Consider the following 22,870-nt stretch of genomic DNA (forward strand, 5'->3'; position numbering starts at 1 on the left):
TTAGCTTACGCGTACTCCGCGGCGCCCGCCTTGTCGCTTGTTTACATGTCACGGAGCCGCGTTGCGTTATTTTTCCTTAATTTGTTATACTCCATACTTATTTATCGGCTAAACAATCACTTCTATCGCGTGTGCTGTTTATTTTGATTACTATATATATAGAACCTTCACTATATTTTTGTATGTATAGTAACGTGACGTGAAAAAGTGTAGAGCGTAAAATCAGTGTCTTAATAATGTTTATTTGTCGTTTTATATATACAAATTTTGCCCATGAAAAAAATATATTGTTTATTATAAGAATAAAACAATTTAGCAATATCGATTTATACTTTATACTAAAAATCTGTTGTTTTTTTTGTATATTGTTACTGACAATAAAAATAAAATTGACAATTAATAAATGTATATGTTAGATTGTTTATTTTATTCATAAGATTTTTATTTTATACAATGTTTATTAACTATAATTCATTTTTGTGATCCATTATTTTATTTTATTTTATTACAAAAGATTATAATCTTGTATTGTTTATTATTTTAACGCTTAACTTACCGATCAAAAATTTTTTTATTTACCAAAAGATTCATCTTGAATCCTTTATTATTTTGCTATCTATTATTCATTTTACCAAAATGTATTTAACGGAAAATGTATAATTTCAGTGAAGTACGTAATGTCGAGGAGAGGCAATGCCCTTTTGGTTTACGACGGATATACATACACGAAGCAGATCGAAAAATCTGGCAAGGCCAGATGGGGCTGCTCGTCGCACTTGGGCAAAAGCTGCAGGGCAGCCGTGCACACGTTAGACGGTAAATTAAAAATCATAAAGGGCCTGCACAACCACCCGCCCAAGAAAATCTCCCACTCGCTAAAAATCAAGATCGCAGGTAAACCGGCTCTCCAAATTCCAAACGGACATTGGATACCCTAAGTATTAGTATCGATAATTATAGAATTAGAACTAACGCATTGTTAAAAAGCTACAGCAAATAAACGGTGCCTTTGATTGTATTACGAAGTAATATTATATGCATAATTTTATCTCCCAGTTGTGTTCACTGATTCTATTTTGTGAAAACGATGCATGGACCTATTGAAGACCGTTTATGTATCATAAACTCTAATTTGCAAAAGTTTTTTTATAAATGTCAAAATGATTTTGTAAATTAAAAATCTATTAATTTACGTACAAATTCTTCCATAATGATATATGAAAGCATCGGTGGGTGTAGCAATTGATGTTTTTCCTTTCATATGTTCTGTGCGAGCAGATTAGAAGAACGTAAGAAATTAAATACCTTAACTAAAAATTATTTTAGTTAACGTATTTTTGTAGTGTAATGTATGAAACGTAACTTTTCCCAGCTCATCTAATCTGTTCATTCGGAACATATGAAAGGGTTCGCAAGAACTTACATCTGGACATCTGGGAATTTCAATAATCAAATTTTGTGTCTGAAAATTTCCTGTCCCCAAAAATCCGATCACTAAATATATATTGAAAAGCTATTTGCATTGTAGAAATAGTTTAAAAACATTCGTCATTCATCAGTTTGGATTTTTTTCTTTTGAGAATTAAAAGTCATAAAGTATAAGAAAACTTTTGCATTTACTTAATAGTTAATAATACTTGGTCATATATTCCAAAGTGCCATCAATATATCACACTCGTATTTTAACGTAAGTTTTTTTAGCATTGAAGACTGAATTTAAAAGCAAACTTTACACTTGTTGATAAATTTAAGTATTGTAACCAATGGCGGCCCGTAAGATTTTGTAGTGGAGGGGCTGCAGCAATAAAAGTTAAAAGATTGAAGAAAATATCTTTAATATAACTAAAATATGTACTATTTAAGATATACTAAGAAAAAATAGTTACATATACATAAAAATATTTAAAATATTAATTTTATTCTGGGAGGGCTGCACCTATCGCCACTGACTTAACACTTCTCTAGTTTTAAATATATAGATTAATAAAAAAATAATTTTAATTAGTTGAGGAAAAATAGTTTTTTTTTTACAATTTCTACAATTTTTGAAACTTGATTATACCAGCAATAAATAAAATATTAGGTACTATTATGATAGATTTAGATAAAAATAAGCAATAAAATATATTATTTTTTATTATTATTAATTTTTTGTTGGCAATGAGACAGGCTAGTCGCTGCAGATGTTTTATTTACGGGTTTGATTATTACATTTTATAATACGACTAAGCTGATCTCGTTGCCAATAGAATATCTTCCGCTGTCGCTCCGCCTCGGTGTTGCTATTAGTAGCTCCATGATTTCACAAATTACACTTTTTGAGTCAATTTTATTTTAAATTTGAATATAAGTTGCTTCTTTTATGGATCAAATGACAGTACATTTTTTAAATTATATATATATATATATATATAAAAAATAATAATAATAAAATTGATTTATTATTGAACTATATCAATATTATTTTAAATTAAGATTTTTTGATGTTATGTTGAATAATATTGTTAATAATATTAAGGGATTGTTGATATTATTATAATACATATGTACTATGTATCATAAAAGTTATATTTAAAACAAAATTTTCAAAACGAAACTGTAAATAATATTAAATTTACGTCACCTGTCAAATTGACGGGTTTCTGATTTGATTTGTATCAGACAGTATTTTTTACGATTTTTTATGTTTAAACAATACAAATATATTAACACAATTTTTATTTTTGGAAACACCTTATTTTTGAACATCTAACAGGTATCATTAAAATATTTTTAATAACATCCGTCAAATTGACAGATTTATGCCCGTAAAACTAGTGTTAAAAAAATCTAAAGATACGGTTGAAACTGATTTTATATCTGAAGCAAATTTGTATATGTATGTTGACCGAACATATTTTTATGCTCTCCAGTCGGACTGACTAATGAAATTAAATGTACTTATTTTACCAACTGATATAAAATTAAGCAAAAAGCTTTAAATTACGGTATTAATTGATGATTTTTAATAAATGATTATTATGCTTACTGTAGCTTAAATCATATGTGGCGTTACATATTATATAAGTGTCAAGTATCCACGTTATAGCCATCTCTCTTTAAAAAACCATGTATCTAAGTATAAATAGATAGTTACTTGTGTGGACAATTATAGTTGTAAGCCAATTTTGAATACCAAAATACCGGTATTAATAATTTAACCTACTTTCTATGTAATATTTTTTACCAAACTATTGTATTTATTTATATATTTTTTTACTTTTTGTATTCGTTACATATTGTCGCTAGTACCGTCTATCATAACAAAGTAAACAGCTGCGCGAAACATTTTTAGGATTAGGACTTCATCGTAATAATAAAAAATAGGCTTAGTTGTAATGTATTGGGCTTATTTCCGTTGAATCGTTTTATAATATATATGTATTAAAATTAATTTAAATTTATACGTTCATTATTTTTAATATAAACAATGCTAAAATATTGTAGTTACAATTATTATTTTAAATAAAATAAAAATGACAATAATCCTGTTTTTAATTTGTTTAATTATATATTTTTTATAGGTTAAACGGTTAAACATTGGATTATAAATTTAAGTTTAATGTTACTTTTTATTACAAATCGATTTATTCTTAATAGTTACGTTGTTTACAGATTTTTTAAATTCTACTTTTGATGAATATAACGGAAATATGGAAGGTGAGATGGAACTGATCAAAGAATTGGCTTTGAAAGGACACTTGGCCGTTAGAGGATCGCGTAGAAGATGTAGACTATGTTCGAAGTCCGGTAGGGAAAGACGGGCGTTCTGGTGTTGTAAGTTTTGTAACATTGGATTGTGTCTGTATCCTTGCTTTGGTTTATACCACAAAAAGGTTTTCGAATATATCAATGATGATAAGGAAGATTGATTATTTTTTTGTCAATTTTATAAAAATATATTTATCTAAAAAACATTTTTTTTTTAATTTTATTTACTGATAGCATAATAAAATCGCTGATATACAGAGCGTTGATTTTTAGAAATGTAATAACACGCCGTTTTCTTTTTCAGCTAAATATTTGATATCGAAATACGGCTCACAGATTCTTCAGTATAACGGATACACTTACTATAAATGCACCAAGTTGAAGTGCGGAATCATAAGGTGGCTTTGTTCGGCGGCTCGTTTCAGATGCAAAGCTTCGCTGCACACGCAGAAAGACGAAATAATCCGGCTCAAGTATCATCACAATCATCCGCCGATGACAGAGGATTCATTTTCGCAGAACATCCGAGTGGCGATTGCCAAGTGATTTTTTTTATTGTGATATTTCGAATGATTTTTTTGATATGAATCGGTAGTATTCGACGTTAATTTAAAATGTGTGTGTGCTATATTGACATTTATATGTTTAAGATATATGCATGCCATTCACTTAAAATTAATGTAATCAATGTCAGAATTATATTGTATATATAAATTTAAGATCTATTTATAAAAACATTTAATAAATTGAATATATTAACACTAGAATTACGGAACTAATGCAATTAAACGAGGGACTTTAAATGACCCTCGTATGAGTTTCGCATTACATATTTGACTATAATTCTTGGGTTTGTATTTATTTGGTGAGTATTTTGATTTAGATATTAGACAGTCAGTTTTCATCTTAAAGTTGTCGATATAAATATCATATAATGTACGGTCTGTATATGAACTTATTTTATTTGCGATATAATATATTTAAAACTGATCAAAAAATCTTGTAAATACAATACTGACTAATTTATATAAATATTGACCATTTAAATATTTGCCCAATTCTTCCAGTATACTTATCAAATATTTTTTATTAACACTCAAATTTAATTTTAGTTCTGCCTTAATACACCCGTTGGTTATAAATTAGTATTCCTAATCTGGCAAATTGCTGAACGCGTGTCAGTTCCCTTCTCGACTCATTCGAATATAGCTCTTTTTTAATCTCACCTTTATACAATGATCTTGGTGTTGATGCATCTCGTTTACCAGTGTTGTGTGCTAAGTTTATACCCTAGATTTTAAAATAGTTTTGTAATGAGCATCTGATCTGATGTAGATTAGAAAGATCTGATCTTTTCCCACTAATTTGTCGATTTATTAATTTCATCTGTAAAAAAATCAGGTTCCTAAGTAAAAATTTTTTAATAAATTTATCAATAAATGGTAATTGCTAGGTGCAAGTCCGGGGGAGTTTGGAGAATGTTTGTGATAAATGTGACATGTGGGTTAGGATTATCGTGGTGGAAAGTAATTTTTTTTTTTTTTTATTGTCGACTACTTACCGGCATTTATCATCTCGTTCTATTTTATTAGTGTCCCACCAAACAACAACATAACTTTTTTCTAGTTCAAATCCCTTGGGGTTATAAAGAATAGATCCCGATTTTGTCAGCGAGCAATTACGAAGATGTATTATAATGCTTGGTTAGTAAGGTTTTAAGATATTTAGCATTAATTCAGTTGTGACATCCAAAAACTGAAATGACATGTTCAAGTTTTTACTAAATCTTCCCAATTTTTAGTCACGGTAGTTCTACTACTTCCTTTTTAAATAACTAATATGAATTAAATGTCTTTTTTCAATACTTCCTTTTTAAAGTAATGTAACACGAATAAAATTAATGTATTGTCTTGTCATTTATAATTTTATTCTAAGGTTTTTTTAATGCCCTAATTTGAAATGTAGCTAATTTAGAGTTAGGCAAAAATATCCCTTATGGGATTAAAAATGAAAAACTGCCGTTAAATTAGCAAGAACTTTTACGACAATTTAATATGCATTTTTAGTGTTGCATCCTATTTAGTGTCATAGCGATCAAGTTCGGATCTGATTATTAAATTAATATAGAATTTTAATCGATACAATTGCCAAATATTTTTTAAATAGTCGTGATAATAAAAATGAGTTGTGATAGGAACAGATTGCCGTACTAAGGTTTTATAAACGTAAAGAGGTAGTGTGCCTAAGAACTGATAAACGGCGAAAAATTATCTGTTCCTAGCAATTCACGATTATAATATTGAAAATTCAAGGAGTAATCTGAACTATACATTTTTTTTGTGTTTACATTCTTATTTATAATATAGCCTATTATTTTATATATTATCAATGAAATATTTATAAAAAAATCTTTTAACCCTTCACCGCGGCTTTTACTTTTGTGCATCATTTCGAAATTTGTTAATATGTAAGGGGAGCACCTATTCATGCCATATTTTTAAAAATATTATGGTTTAATAAATACAAGTGATTTACAGCCTTAAATTATACTAAATGGCACTTTTAGGTACTCGACGAATACTGGCGATTTTCTTGATGATTTCTATAGAAGCCATTTGTGGTGAATGGGTTAATGATTTTCGAATATCAGTACGAATTTTCTTTAACGTTATTATATCATTATATTCATATCTCCATAGTCAGTATATTCTAATGAAGAGTCAAGAGAAGTGAGTTAGAAGTATCTTCTTCACTTCTATCTTCATCCTATTTCTCTTCAGGTCGATTGACACTAGAAATAATTTCTGCATCACGTATAAATTTAATTTAATTTTCTCATCCTAAGTTTGGGAAAATATTATTTTCAATCGAATTTAAAACATCTATTTTATTTCTCAAATGAATGACTTTTTTAATATTTGTACACGGGTGTACGCTTGGCATTACTGTCGTTTTGCTTACCGAAAAGAATATATATTTGTTTTCAATATGTTTTTATTTGGATGAAAATGAGCATTATCTATTAACTATAATACTTTCTCTAGTAATCCTTTACTTTTTTAAATTATCTCACTTCAGGAACACCTATTAAGTTTTAAAATGATCTTTAAATATCTCTTTATCCATCCATGCTCCTCTCTGGCTGTAATAATCAACAGGAAGATTTTTTATGTTTATTATACGTAGCAGATGTTTCTAATATTATAAATTGCCTTTTTGTAAAATAGCACCTAGATATCGAGAGTACACTTGATATGTTTTTTTGCTCCACATCATATTTATACATCCTTAATTTTATTTCGCATATAAAGGCAGCCACACACGTTACAGTAGATGTGCGCAGGTTGATTGGAGACTGGTTTACAAGCCCACAGATGCTTCGTAAAATTTGTTACTTTAATGTCTCGCGTCGATACTTTCGACAAATTTTGCGGAGCGTCTGTGGACTTGTCCGGTCTCCGATTAACCTACGCAGGTCTACCGTATTGTGTGTGGCCGCCTTAAGAGTCATTATAAAAACAATACACAATTTATAAATACGTTTAAAGACTAAGTAACTTTAAAAACAGAAAGGTTTGAAATGGCGCGTTCCGTAATTAAAGTGTTATAGAGCATGATTTTAAAATACTGAATTTGTAGTTCTATACTATTTTTGAATGATCTTATAATGTAATGATTAGTATTGGTGTCTTTTTGTTTTACATTGTAAATGTAGCATCAAATAAGATTTTCAGTAGATTTATCTTCAATCAGTAACTTTAAACTTTGTATGGATCGTAGTTAGAACTAAATTTCATTTATCTCTTATAAAATTATGGAAAGGTTTAATTAAAATACAAAGATATTAAATTTTATATTTATTTTATTATTATATATATTTTATGATCAGTGGTTATGTTCGTTCTTCAAGTTGTATATGATATCCTCATGCGTGTGAACGGCAGCTTTACATCCAAAGTTGTGATTAATGCACCGCCATCGGTGTTTTTTTCTTTCCGAATAAGACATGTGCACGCAAAATTGATAGTTACCAATATTCAACAAGTCTCTTTTCCACTTTTTACAAAAACTGTAGAACACTGAAAAGAGGTTATATTTTAGTCAGTAATTTTATATTCTGATGCAAGTTTAATATTATTCCATTACTTGGTAGTCCTATTAGCATATATATATTTGTAAAAAATGTAATTATATTAGTTTGCTATAAATAAAATATATCTAATGAATCTATTTGAAGTAAATAAATTAATATTGACCAAAATGGATACATGTAAAATAGTTGCAACTGTATGATTAAATAGCAGTTTTACAATTTTTTTTAATAAAAAAATATATTTTAACCCTTTGATTGCCGAGCCTTTTGGTATAATAAAAATTATATATGTATGTACGAAAAAATGTTATTTTATCTTGAAGCAAATACTTTACAACTCGTAAAAATGTATTTGATTTTTTTCATAATGAGATTGTACCTGGTAATTATTTCCAAAGTAGCAAAAGCTAACATATCAGATTTCGGCAATCAAAGGGTTAATATATGTTTGAAAAACAAAACTAGAACTAAGTTGGTTAATGTAATTATTTTTTTTGATATTTTTACTTTTACATATTTTTAAATATTAATCAACTTTATTTTTTGATAATATAAAAAAAATACAAAGAAAATGTATTTTTTATTTGACGGGTGATTGTTTTTGTTCTTATTGTTTTTTCTATTATGTTATAAGTTGTTTCATAAGTAGTTTTTATTGTTTTTTTGCTAAATCCATTAAATTCATTTTTTTTTATTTACTGGTACTATATAAATATTATTTTCTTATTTATTATATATTTCAGTGAATTTAAAATAATTAAAAAACAATTAATTTAAAAACTCAATTTATTTTCATAATTACATGGATACTTATAATTTATATTTTATTATATCTAACACTAATACAATCCTACTTTTAACACATTACTGTCCTCTTAAAAATAGTGATATAGATAAGTAATTAAATTTGATTAAAAAAAAGAAGGGACTCGAACATCAATGCTAGATACATAAACAAGTTCCCATTTTTGACATTTTTTAAATAAAGAATATTTTTATAAAATCAATGATTTGAATGTAATTAAAACATAAAGCCAAAACATTGGCTTTCCGTTGCCTGTGTTAGTCTAGTTAAATCTAATTATTTGGCTCCTTGTCTTCGGTAAAGTGTTGCTACAAAGGTTTACATTCATAAACCATGCCAAGATCAATGTGACATATGTATGTGTAGGTTTAAAATGTAAAACTATCAAACGTAAAAAAATGATTTATACATAAATAATAAGCTGCAAAATCAAAGGATCAAATGCAATATTCTTAAAAATAAATTTAAATGTAAAGCCAAAATATTGGCTTTCCGTTGTCGCGTTAGTCCTACTAAAGCCAATATTTTGGCTTTACACTGGTAATGTGTTAAAGTTGAGAGTATTTTATCAGTTAGTGCAGTGCTCTTCAACTTTTTTACGTCCGCGGCCCGGCGAAAATGGGAAAAATATTTCGCGGACCGGCGTCAACCCAAAATAAAAACCAATGTTAGGTAGAATATTATTTATTTAATGCTATAAAATTACAATTTTTGTTAGTGCGACATTTGCTGCTGCTTTTTTGCAAGCAAATTTGATATACGTGGTTGCAGCGTGTTTTCTGAGAGACGAAGCACTGAACTAACATCCAATCGATTCCTCAGTTTGGTTTTTATTACTGACAGATAAAACAGTCTTTTCAGAAGACCACTGAGTTAGTGGTTGTGGTGGTTGTTCACATATATTATGTGATTTTCTATTGTGTGAACGCACGCTCTGCAGCCGAAATTGTGACCGGAAGAACAACGCCATCGTTTTTTATTAGAAAATGCGTTGTTGGTGTGCAGCGAGTATTGATATGCTCCAATTTTTAACAGGCTGTTGCCTCGGCTAGATTGAATGAAGCGAACTAGAAAAGAAAAAAAAATATTTAGCAAATAGTATTAGTAGCTCTTTCAAAATAATGTGTTTATCATCAGAATCACAACCATTAACTTCATGGATTGATTAAATATCTATATTTATTCCTGACTATTCAATAAATTTGATTCTTTGACTCTTTTATTTATCATAAACTCGATTGTTTATCTTTTATTGTTTGATTTCATTAGAGCAAGATAAGCTTGTCGTTTATTATTATTATTATTACTATATTTATTTTTCTTATTTTTTTTTTTGTCATTTATAACAATATTTTGTAATATAATTACAATTAACAAATTAGTTCTGCTTATATTTTTATATTTTTTCTTATGTAAATGTATATTTACAATATATTTATAAAAAAAAATATTTATGCTTCAGAATAAAGTTTTGTTAAATGAATTTATGACTTTTTATGAATTATAATCACATTCATACTGTACACAAACAATTATCGGTATATTTTTTATGTAAATAATACGATCAAATAAATAAATTGTTTTTATTTCATGAAAAAAAAACATTGTTTTTTTTTTAATTACAAATTATTTTTGTAAAATAAAAAATAAATAGTATTTTTTTTATTGCGATATAAAATAAATATTAGTGATTGTGGCTGTTGTTTATAAAAGTTATAACATTATCTATGGTGTGTACGCAGGCTTTGCATCCTTTATTGTGACCGGCCGAGCATTGCCATCGTTTTTTGTTAATCAGCTTATGACTCGTGTGTATCGAGAATACGTAATCGCCAATTTTCAATAAATTTTTACTTCGCCTCGTTTGTATAAAATAAGCTAAAAACATAAAATACAAATAAGCAAAAAAAGTAAAAAATAAATAAATAATGTGCGTCATTAAAAAAAAAATTATTGTTCGTTCTTTGGTTTATTGTTAAATAATAAATAGCTTATGCTAAATCTGCAACTACACATCAATGGTTGTGACAATTATCGACGTAAAATATTACATCTTTACACGTTTTAATTCTGGCCGTGCATCCTTTGTTGTAAGCAACCGAACATTTCCAAAGTTTCTTTTCTCTACCGGAATAGTGAATGTTGAATGTGTAACCGCCGATGTTGATCAATGGTTTTCCTCTCATCGAGATGGTGTAAAAAGCTAAAGTTTGAAAAAAAAAAACAAATTATTAATAATTATTTACTTTTCAGAATATCCTGAATTTTCGCTAGTGCCATCTGTTAAGAAAAAAGGAAACGTAATCTTAATACACAGAGGGTATAGGTACAACAAGACATGGGAGGCTACGTCGGGAAAGGTGAGATGGACTTGCACGCAACGCAGAACCTACAACTGCAACGCTGTAGTCGATCAGTATAATAATGTACTAATCATGGCAAGAGGAAACCACACACATTCTATTCCTAAAGTGCCTACTACCGTTTTAACTATACCTAATTACGTCACAACAACTGTACCTAATTACCCAACAACAAATGTATCAAACTATAACACAACAAATGTACCAAACTATAACACAACAAATGTACCTAACTACGTTACAACAACTGTACCTAATTATTATGAATAAATTTATATTGTAGATATATGTAATATACAACAAAAAAAGATTTTTAGATTTTATGTTATATTTATATAAATCTTCCTTAATTCATATTGTATTTAATCATGTTAATATAATATCAATTATTGTATGTAATTATTGTAATTGAATAAATAATTTATTGTAAAAAAATTTTTTTTTTATTAGAATCAATGTTTGTAATATCTTTATTTTTTTATAATTTATGGATTTATTTTATTTTTAGGGTTTTGATACGTTTTACATGCTTAGTTTTGATTGCACGTAAGTTAATTTGTAATTAAAATATATTTATTCAGAAGAATATGAACCCAAATACATAAAATTATTTATTAAATTATTAACATAAAATATGTTCTATATATTTCTTATAATTCTACTCTAACATTATTTTTCTTTATAATTGTAGCCGCTATGTTTATTCCGTCGACGAAGAAGGACGGCAACATAATTCTATTCCACAACAATTACAAGTACAGTAAGAGATGGACTACGATGACCGGTCTAGTCAAGTGGTCGTGCACTTGTCGCGTGAGCAAACGGTGCGGCGCTAAAGCGGAAACAATGGACGACACTCTGGTGTGGTTGAGCAACGATCACAACCACGTACCCCACGGAGTCGTTTATGGATTCCCAGACTGGCCTCGATTTTAAATTGTAATCTGAAATTCCCACGTTCTGATTAAAAAAATCTTGTAGAACGCAATTGGGGAACCACTACGTTATAATCCATTCCCTAGTAATCAGAAAAAGTGATGAAACCTTAAAAGAATGAGAAATTATACAACTGCATATAAGAATCGATTTATTTTATGGGCTCTGTAGTGAGAAATTTATGATATTTTTTCTATCTATAAATCAAATATGTCGCAAGGTATTGAGTTGTGTAGTGATAAATTTACCATTTTGGAAAATTCCATGCATCCTGTGCCGTTCCCCTCCACATAGGTACCTTACATTGGTGAACTATTAAAAATCATATTTATGTCCACGTAAACTTTTTTTTGTAACAAATTAAAAATTATATTGTATAAAAATGTGTTGTGATTTTTGGAGCAGATCTACGGAATCTACATGAAAGAATTTATTATTCTTTAATTCTTATATATGCGAGAAATCTCTAGCTTTTACGTCATTGCGCTCGTGCGCAATCTGCCCGCAAGTGTTTTATATTAATAATAAATTATTTTATTTTAAATATGCCAAAGAAAAAACTTTTAGTCTGATTTTTATTTGTATTTTAAGTGATTTTTGTATTTAAACATATTTATTTGGTTGTGATATTTTATTTTTTATTTTTGAGATTAAATTTAAATTATATATTTATACTACAATTAATACATATTTAATGTTAATATTACATTATAAAATACCAAGTGATTGTTAACCTTTAGTTATATGTATAAATGTTTATATTTTAATCAATTTGTAGTCATGTAAAATTTTTAATGAAGAAGTTCTGTCAACATTTTATGATTAAGTAGGGTTTTCAATACTGGAACAATAAAACGGCAACAAAAAACTGCGATTTTTTGTAATTTGCATGAATTCTCTATAGTTACATAGTGACCTAGAAAAATTTAATTCCTATTGTTAATAAATTCTTAAAATATTTTGCACAGATGCTTACTTTATTTTACTGTATGTTTGACATGCCGGCAAACAATAGATAACAAATATATTAATTTAAGTATTTTGGTATTGAAACATTGGTTAAATCATCAGTATTGAAAGCTCTATATAAGTATTATATTGTAATAAAACATTACAAATGTTTTAGAATAAGTTGTGATGTTTGTTAATCGTAGTTCTGTTAATTTCATGATCTTTCATTATATAAATGCGGACAGAGCTTATTATGAATTAATATTGTCTCAAGTGTAACGATGTAATATTTTAAATAATAAATCAATATATAATTATATACATATATTACTAGTAATTATTAAATCAGATCAGCAATGTTGGGATAATGATTTAATTTTAGTTTGTGGTTTCAGTGGCCGTATTCGTACCTTCGTTAAAGAAAAACGGCGGTAACATACTCGTGCACAACAATTATAGATATAGCAAGCGTTGGACTACGTCCAATGGACGTGTAAAGTGGTCTTGTTCTTGCCGGGTTAGCAAAAACTGTTCAGCCCAAGTAGAAACCGTGGACAATAAGCTCACTAGGTGGAGCGGTCGACACAATCATCCTCCGCAGATTTCACCAATTTCTCGATATAATTAAGCATGATTTAAAATTGTTTCTGTATTAATGTAAAATAAAACGGACAGATTTTAATTTATAATTATTATTACTTCAGATTTAATACATGCGTTACATATTCAAACGTAAATTTCAGAGCCTCGGTATATACCGTCGAGAAAATTTGGGAGCGTGCTTTTGTTGTACAACAAATATACTTATAGCAAACACAGCAAAGAGACAAACGGCAAAATGTTATGGTCCTGCACTAAGCGTAAGAGCAAAATGTGCAAGGCGACACTCAAGACGTGTGACGATATCATAACGAACATAATTAAAAGTCATTCTCATCCCCCTCTGTATATCTAGTCATGATTTTGTGTATGTATCCAAAATAAAATATGAATGTCAATCTGTTTTTTATTTAAGTATCAAGTAATTTGATGTTTTTTTATCAATTAATTATACAAAAATTCACAGGTACTGGAAAAAATCTGGAAAGTTAATTAATTCAAATAGAATATTCCTAGTGATATATTTAATACATTTTACTCTATATTTAGTATAAATAAAATATTAATGGTAGTATTTGTGACACAAAAATACAAAAGTCCTGCTGTATAAAATGTTCTTTAACATTCTGACGTGCGTGAAATCTTGAATGCATCTAGTAATTTAATTCTAGATTCATTTTGTAAATTTCTAAAGAAATATACATATTAAAGCAGAGGAACTCATGATGTGACTTCAAAAATGAAGAGGTAAAAAATGATTTTTTTTTACATTTTTTGTTTTGTTTTTGAGAACACTAACTGTGGTATTTTTAATCATATTAGCTAGTCTGATCCACCATCTTGTTTCAAAATGACAGCTTTTCAAATTATTCATAAAATAGTAACTCAATTAAAAAAACTCGAGATCAAAAATGATCTAAAATATAAATTAAACACAAATTATATTTTTTGTCTTGTGGGATGTAGGATATTAAGAAATTTCAGGATTTCATAAAACTTACAAATATCTCGGCTGATTGTTGTCATTTTATTTCAGTTGTCATTTTATTTCAAAATGGCGACTAATAAGAAAAAATGAAAAAAAACCGTAGCTCGGTTAAAAACAATTAGTATAGATGTCTAAAATGTTTATTTGTAGAATTTAAATTATTTTTTTTTAAAACTCAAAAATTCAAAATTAGTAATTGTTTAAAAAAATTCTAGAGAAAAATGTCAATCAACTTTTTTAACACACTTTTATATACATAAATATACCTTATTCTTGTGGTTTTTTTTTGTAGTTTATTAGAGATCTCGATTTATTGTAAAATATTTTGATATTTCAACTTCAGTCCTTAAACCAATATAAAAATAACACTTTTTGATGTCCTGGCGATGACTAAAATGCGATTAATTTAATTTTATATATTTTGATGTAAGAGTGATTATTTTATACATATAAATATATTATAAGCGATTTTTTTGTAACCTTATTTCTCACTGTTACATGAAATTGTCAGTTTTGTGTCTCTCGAGTGTAATGCATATCCGCGCAAAGCTCATTAATAGCACGGAAGTAAGTCAGACTAAAATCGGTGGACCTCACTTTAATAAAAAAAATGCACAATTCATAGGATATATTGTATAAGTCAGCGACTAATATCTGAAAAACCTGGATTTAAATCCGTTATAAACTTTAGTGTTTTTTTTTAAATCATTCAATAATGTCCGGGAGATTGGAACAAGGGATTATTATATAATTAAAATTCCAATGGACCTAATTAAGTTTTGCTAGATTTTTTAAACTCGCAGATTGTATACTGTAATAATAGTTTACAATTAATAAAATAGATGTCACTAATTTACAGATTTTGATTTCAGTCTGGTGTCTCAACTTAGTAGTTGTTGATTGACTCATTGGGTTAACGACTGTCATGTTGCAACTTTAACTTTACAATAAATTACACTATTTTGGATCTACTAACTCGCCAAAGAGTCTGAAAAGATATATATTAAACGAAAACGAAGATTCTGCTTCCGACTCGAATCATCCGCATTGGTCAAAGGATCGACAACTGGAAGGGACTAACTTTTTTTTTGTAGTAATGTTACGATCCATAACTATTGTACAAGGGTCATAAATCATTACATAAGATTTCAATTAACATCCTTGAATTGCACATTTTAGAGTTTAGACACATTTAAGTCATCGTGAAAGTTCTGCACAATAGTGTTTGATTTCCTAGAACTCCTCTTTTAATTTTGATGTTACATTTACTTTGTCTTAAAGTTAGATTTATGGGAATATATCTTCAGGAGCCGTCACTTTAAATATCTATTCCCAATTGAATCAATATTAAATATGCAACTTTATTTTTAGACGCTGAATATTTAATGTCATATGGCAGAAAAATAGCACAGTTGTTATACGTCAACGGTTACACGTACAGCAGGAACGCCTGCAGAAGCACAGGAAAGAACTTTTGGGTGTGCTCTTCGCGTAAAAGCAGATGCTGCAAAGCAACGGCGATCACTTTTCGCAACAAAATCGTCAGCACGTCGCTGTATCACAGCCATCCGCCGCCGAAGCTGAACTACGTACCACCCGAGCAAAGACTCTCGGCGAATATAATTGAATACGACCGGTGTTGAAATTATATTTCCAAATGAAATGTAAATATTCCATAATTAAATAATTAGATTATATTAACTAGTCAATATATAAATTCTTGTATACCTAAGTTGTGATTTTATTAATATAATTATTTATTACCTCATGTTGTAAAACATTTAAAACTGTGATTATTTTGATATTAGATCTTATTATATATACAATAAAATGTACTTTTAAAATATGAACAATCTTAATAAATGTATATTGATGTTATAAATGCATTTATTTTAATGGAACACTACAAACATAACCATTATTTCCCTGTCTTTGATAAATTTAATAAATTACATTAAATAACAAGTAAGAATTTTGATAAAAAAAAAAACACGGCAATAAATTGTTGAATATTGAAAATCGATTTTTTAGAAAAAATACAGCTTTAAAGAAATGTCGGGAAATATCGTGGAGATATTTTATTTTATTATAATTTTTTCACATTGAAGACATAAATATGGTATTTGATAGTTCACCAATGAAAAGTATTTCTCAAAACAGATACATCTGTGGAGAAAGACGGCACAGGGTTTTGATGCAATTTTTATGTGATGTCCATAGATTTTTTTATTTAAAATTTATTTTATATTTTTACCGCCAGTCACGATTAAAAATGTCTTAGGTTATTGTGGTATTTAAATCAACAACTTTTAACTTGATAAGTATTGCGCTATCGTACTCGGTAAATATTTTTGTCAAATTATTACAGTGCGCTTTTTGTTATTCTCAATGATACGACCAAAAAGTGGTCCATTTTTTATAGTTTAAAAGAAGCTCAGAACTATCTTTGTAATTGCGATTTCTTAGTTTTCGTGTGGCACCCATTGATCAAGTTGTTTTTAAGTAGTCTAGAAAAGTTGGATTATTAACGCTTAACTTTTGTGCTGGCTATTTAGTCATTGTGCATGGTTCTGTTTTAATTAACGCTTTTGGTTGGTCGTTATCAACTGAAGAAGGAAGAACATTCCTTATCTCCTTTCCAGTCATGTCCGAGTTAACACGGGAATTTGTATTCTGTGAATTCTCATCTCTCGAAAAAATGATTATAGCATTTTTTTGTTAAAAATTAAATTTGTACGTATATTTTATGTTTACAACGGCTGCATAGAAAAGGGTGGATCTGTGCAAGAAATTTTTTACTAATTTTTAAAAAAGTAAAGTCGATGTTAACGAAATACAAAAAAAAACATTAGGCAGTTACTTTCCTAAAAATCTAATATATACATTTAACATATCCATACTTTTATATAATTTCTCAAATAGTTGATACAAGAGTCGCTGATTGTGTAAAGAATTCCAATAAAAGTTTCATTGATTAGATGTACAAGTTTCTTAAAATCTTCATATTACTTTCTTCAGCAATGAAATCCATAAACTTGTTAAAAATACATTGAAAACGAAAGCAGAAACATATATTTAATACCATACAAACATTTTTATTAAACAAATTTACTTTTATTGTTAACAAATAGTATCAAGTTACACACATTACTTTTTAAATAAATTTTACTATAATGTGATTTGTATATATTTTTAACTTTATTCTGATTCTTTTTTGTTATTTTCAGTTTATTTTTATCATTCTCGGCACGGCAATAAATTATTGAAGATCGGAACTCGCTCGTTTAGAAAAAATACAGCTTATAAGCACAGTCGGGAAATATCATGGAGATGTTCGCCTGGCGCCACTCGAGGGTGCAAAGCGAAAGTTCAAACTCTGGATAACGTTATATTGTATTTGCACGATGTACATAACCATTAACTTAATAGTGTGTAAAATATTTGGTGAAAGGTTATTTGATAGTCAAATGTATTTATCTATTGTTGTTTTGATAATTAAAATAATATATTTTACAATATGATTGAATTATTTTATGTTTTGTAAAATATTTATAGGTGATGGTAAATTATTGCAATTTTGTTAACAATGTTTAAGGAGATGATATTTTATAATATGAATTCTAAATGTTTTTATAATAATATATATAATTTTGAAGTACGTTGTGTTTAAAATATTCATGGGAATCCTAAACCATTTTTACTGATGCTGATTTAATTAACCCAATTAGTTGTATATTGAAATAATCAGTGATTATGTTTGTCTTGAATGTACATGATAGTTTCACTTTTGTTTACATTTACAGCTTTTCAATTTAGTGCATTTCTACATCTTAGTTTCTCTACCGGTATATGCCATAAAATAAATTTATTTACTAATGTTTATCAATTGGTTTACTTTGCTTGAAACGGAGTAAAAAAGTCTAAAAATAAACTCATACATAAATGATATTTATAATACTATTTATTATATCATATTAAACAATTTATTTAAATTATTTCTTATTAATTATAGTTTTATATAAATAAAAACCCTTGCAGTTAACCATATACTATTTTTTACTATATTATAAATGAATATGACTACATATAATGTATTTATATTTATTTGTATTCTAAATTTGATAATACAAAAATTGCTTATGGATTTGTCACATATAATATATAATTTAAAAAATAGTCATATGGTATATAACATATTAAAGAATATCATATATTAATTTGTTGCTAATTGAAATAATCAGTGATTATGTTCGTCTCGCATTTTCACAATAACTTCACCGTAAGTTTTCAGTGTTGCTCTACAACCTTTTATTGATAGTTTGGTGCATCTCCACAGTTTAGTTTCTCTTCCGGCATATTGCATAAAATAAGTATTTTTGCCGATGTTTAGCAGTTGTTTCCCTTTGTTTGAAATGGAGTAGAAACAATCTAAAAAACACACATAAGTTAAATATATAATATATTTAAAACTATAAATCATGAAAAGTTTTTTTCAAGCTAAGTATATAAAAAATTCTTTAAATATACATATAAAATAACAGGATTAGAAAATAAAAATTCACACAAGCTAAGTATAAAAATCTGTTAGGTAAGCTTATATACCATTGAACATTTAATTATAAAATTGATGTAGTCGGTCAATGCTTCATTTGTAAAAGTATCGTTATGAGCCGACTCGCTTATGCGTCATTTGTAATTTTACAGTTAATAGCTTTTTAAAACGCCTTTTAATAATTTACTACCAAGAAAGTTAAAACCGAAAAATTAATATAATACGTATAGAAACAGGTAATGATATGCTACTTAAATTATTTGAATAGAAAATGATGGATGTTATTGCATAACTAGGCTTACCATAATTATGAAGCTCTAAACTGGAACAGCTAAAAAAAGGTCATCTCGGAAATTTTGTGAAATCGGGACAATTCCGATCAAACCGAGACGTATGGTAAGCATATGCATAACTAATATATTTTTAAAGATTCTTTATAAATTTCCAAAATAATATAGGACTTTCTTTAAAAACATTGATAAACAATTTTTCATTATGATAAATAATATTGATAAACTTATATTTGACATGCTAATAATTGGCTAAATATATTTATTTATTTAAAATTACACCAATGCGTCATGATGGTCAAAAAATAAACAATATATTTTATTATTATAATACACATAAAAAAATAATACATAGTAAGAAAGATAAAAAAAAATAATATTAAAATTAAATGATACGAACTGGACCAGCTCCTCGTAGCTGACATTAAAAATATGAGTATGCAATGCCAGCGTATTATAATTTGCATATGTAGTATTTATGAATTAGGCCTTTCGCATAATTGAGTGCAGCATTGTGTATGGCGATGTTGCATGAGATAATTAATTTACTTATTTATAATTATTTTATTTATACATATTATTTACCTTCTATATGCTTGTAGACGAACTGAGTCATGATTTGGTAAGAGGATATCAGCGGAAACAAAAGGTATCTAGTCGAATATCCGGCCTAAGTGAGCGAAGACTTCTAAACGTACTGAACAGCCCTACACATATGCCCGAACGACCAAAGGGTGCTACATCAAATAATAGATGTGTTGTCTGTGCGGAAAAATATAAGCGGGCAAAAAGAGGGAGTCCTGGTGCTAAGGAGAAGGATTTGCCAAAACGCACAAAGACCGTTTACTGGTGCAAATCATGCGAAGTGTTCCTCTGCATTGCGTCTGGAGCTGAAAACTGTTTTAAATTGTATCACTCAAATGTTGAGTTCTAGCGATAAATTATTTTTAGTTAATATATAATTTAATTTTATGTTCACATAATCATTCAATAAAGGTACCAAGTTAAATGTTGTCACTTTTAACTGAAATTTTCATAATATAAGTATATGATCAGAAACTTTTAGATGACCAACTTTAAGGCATTACTGACAGGAAATCAAATAATTGGTTTTAGTTAAATGGAAAGTCAATTTCTTGGCTTTACGCCAAAAATTATTTGTATATACATTGACTTTTTTTTAAATATTTTTATTTTGAATAGTAGGGTATTTGAAGATGTCAAATTTTATATTCACTAATTGGTAAGAATGTATATTTCAGACAAATTATATTAAATATATATTTTTTTTTAGCTTCGTACGTGAGTTCTCAGAGAGGATTTTCTCTTATAAAATATAAAGGATATGTTTACAACAAAGCCAGAGTATTTTTAAACGGACAGACTTACTGGTCGTGTACGTCGCGTCCTAAGACTAATTTCTGTAAAGCTCGATTGTACACAGTTGGCGATATGATAATTAAATTGATAAATAAACATAATCATGAACCAAAAATAGAGGGAGTTGAGTAAAATTTGATTAAATAAAATATGTACATTTTTGAAATTTTTATTTGCGTTTCATTTTACAATTATTACCACTTGTTCAATGATTGTGATCGTTTTTCAATTTGAACATAACGTTATCTTGCGTGTGAACGGCGGCTTTACATCCAAAATTATGGTTGATGCACCACCACCTACGTCTATTCCTTTCCGTGTGATACTTGTGCACGCAGAATTGATACTTGCCAATGTTCAGCAGCTCCCTGTTCCATTTTTTACAACGACTGTAGAACACTGCAATGTAAAGCAATATTGTTAATATATTCGACATTTGATATATGCATCATCAATGCCTGTATCTGTTTAAAAAATCATATAATGGTCAAAATTGCTGTATTTGTTGTATCATTTCATTACAATATATATGTATCAAATTAAGATATAAGAAAATCACCTGATCCAATATTTATAGTCAAAATCACTACATTTTTATAAAAGAATTTAAAGTAAATCGTGTTTTTATTTTTTTCTGACCAATATATAGGACAAGCGATTTTTCAAAAGTATGCTTAAAAATATATTATTTTGTTTTTACCAGGGGTTGCTGCATTTCCAAAGCGCACTGGACATAATAAGGAATCTATTAAAAGAAGAGTTTATTTGAATAAGGCAATTGACGTGCGTTATGATAGAATAGACCATTTAGTAGTAATCCAGTATAAACAAACTAGATGTGCATATTGCCACAAAAAGTGTACGACGAGGTGTAGAAAGTGCGATGTCGGTTTACACACCAAATGTTTTGTAGACTTCCACACGAATGATTCTTGATTTTTGTTTCTATTATTTTTATAAGTTTGTATTTTTATAGAATATATATTATAAACATCGAGTATTCTAATTTATTTATTATTTCTTAAATATAAATAGGAAATGGTTTATTAAGTTATGATTTTCTAGAAAATAAGGCATGATCCATTTTGAGGAAAAAAAACTGTAACGACTTACATGACAGCAAAATCTAATTTTGTGTTATCCGTGAAGAATGAATATATAACATTTAAATCAAATTTAGTAATTAAATATGTCTTTACAGCTTTTTTAATTGTTGAAGAAGTTGTTTGATTTTTTTTATGTGTATACAATTAAATATAATCATATTTTTTAAATGCATTTTAGATTTTAAAAGATTGAGAACCAATCACGGTTATTTCAGGATCTTAGGTTGCCAGCGGAGATGCAATTCAAGTCATATTTTTAACAGAAAACACTTTATTAAAATAAAAATTTACATTATACATACTATATATACAGAACACTAAAAATACAGTTTACGGAACACATTGTCTGAGGACAAAATGGCGCAGATTTCTGGTTGACACTAGCTCAGTAAATGAAGTTTTGAATGGTTACAATCTTGGTGGAGGGCACCCTCTCCAAAGGATTTCATAAGTGCCAGTAAGTTGAAAGCTCGGCGTAGGGTTGAAAGTGCGCTGTCGTCTCTGCTATGTTGAATCACCTAAGATCAACTGTCCGGTTGACGGATCAAATTTTTTCATATTTGGCGCCTGACAAAGGGAACATTTTAGTGTAATAAGCGATTTTGTTACTACTTATCCCGATTTTTATCTTTAAAGTGGTTCCAAAAAATATCGTTATTACCTCTGGCGGCAAACGGTCGCAACAAATATATATTTTCAAATATATACTTTTGATTGACTTTTAAAATTTAAAAAATAAAAAAATGAGAACTGTTTTTCGAAAATTTCTAATACATGTCAATCTTATCGCACCTTATTAAATAAACTAATATGATAAATAGCGGTTTTTAAATCATTTTTCGATTATAAATTGAAAAAAGTTTTAGATCCACAAGTAAGTTTTATCAAAATTTATTGAAAAATGTACATTTATTGTTTTAAATTAAAATATAATTTCTATATATATTCAACTAATGTAATTAAAAATTGAAACAACACATTGCGTTCTTAACTTGAACATTAAAATAAATTGTATATGTTATTTTAAATATACACATATGTATACTATATTCATAT

The 22,870-nt window shown here is 27.9% G+C and overlaps 2 long non-coding RNA genes across 3 annotated transcripts in view; one reads left to right on the forward strand and one right to left on the reverse strand.

Annotated features, from left to right (window-relative positions):
* On the forward strand, positions 1-13,896 carry LOC148234759 (uncharacterized). The gene is made up of 2 exons (XR_015809811.1): positions 1-3,816; positions 4,055-13,896. It is a non-coding gene; the product is annotated as an uncharacterized LOC148234759 (long non-coding RNA).
* The window catches only part of LOC148234760 (uncharacterized), an 18,906-nt gene continuing 9,291 nt past the window's right edge, over positions 13,256-22,870 (reverse strand). For both annotated transcript variants that reach the window (XR_015809792.1, XR_015809791.1), the window contains exon 3: positions 13,256-22,381. This is a non-coding gene — a long non-coding RNA (uncharacterized LOC148234760). The remainder of the gene's footprint in view (positions 22,382-22,870) is intronic.

This window comes from Plectrocnemia conspersa, unplaced genomic scaffold (assembly GCF_051122295.1).
Source record: "Plectrocnemia conspersa isolate PC_06_02 unplaced genomic scaffold, ASM5112229v1 ptg000005l, whole genome shotgun sequence".
Lineage (NCBI taxonomy): Eukaryota > Metazoa > Arthropoda > Insecta > Trichoptera > Polycentropodidae > Plectrocnemia > Plectrocnemia conspersa.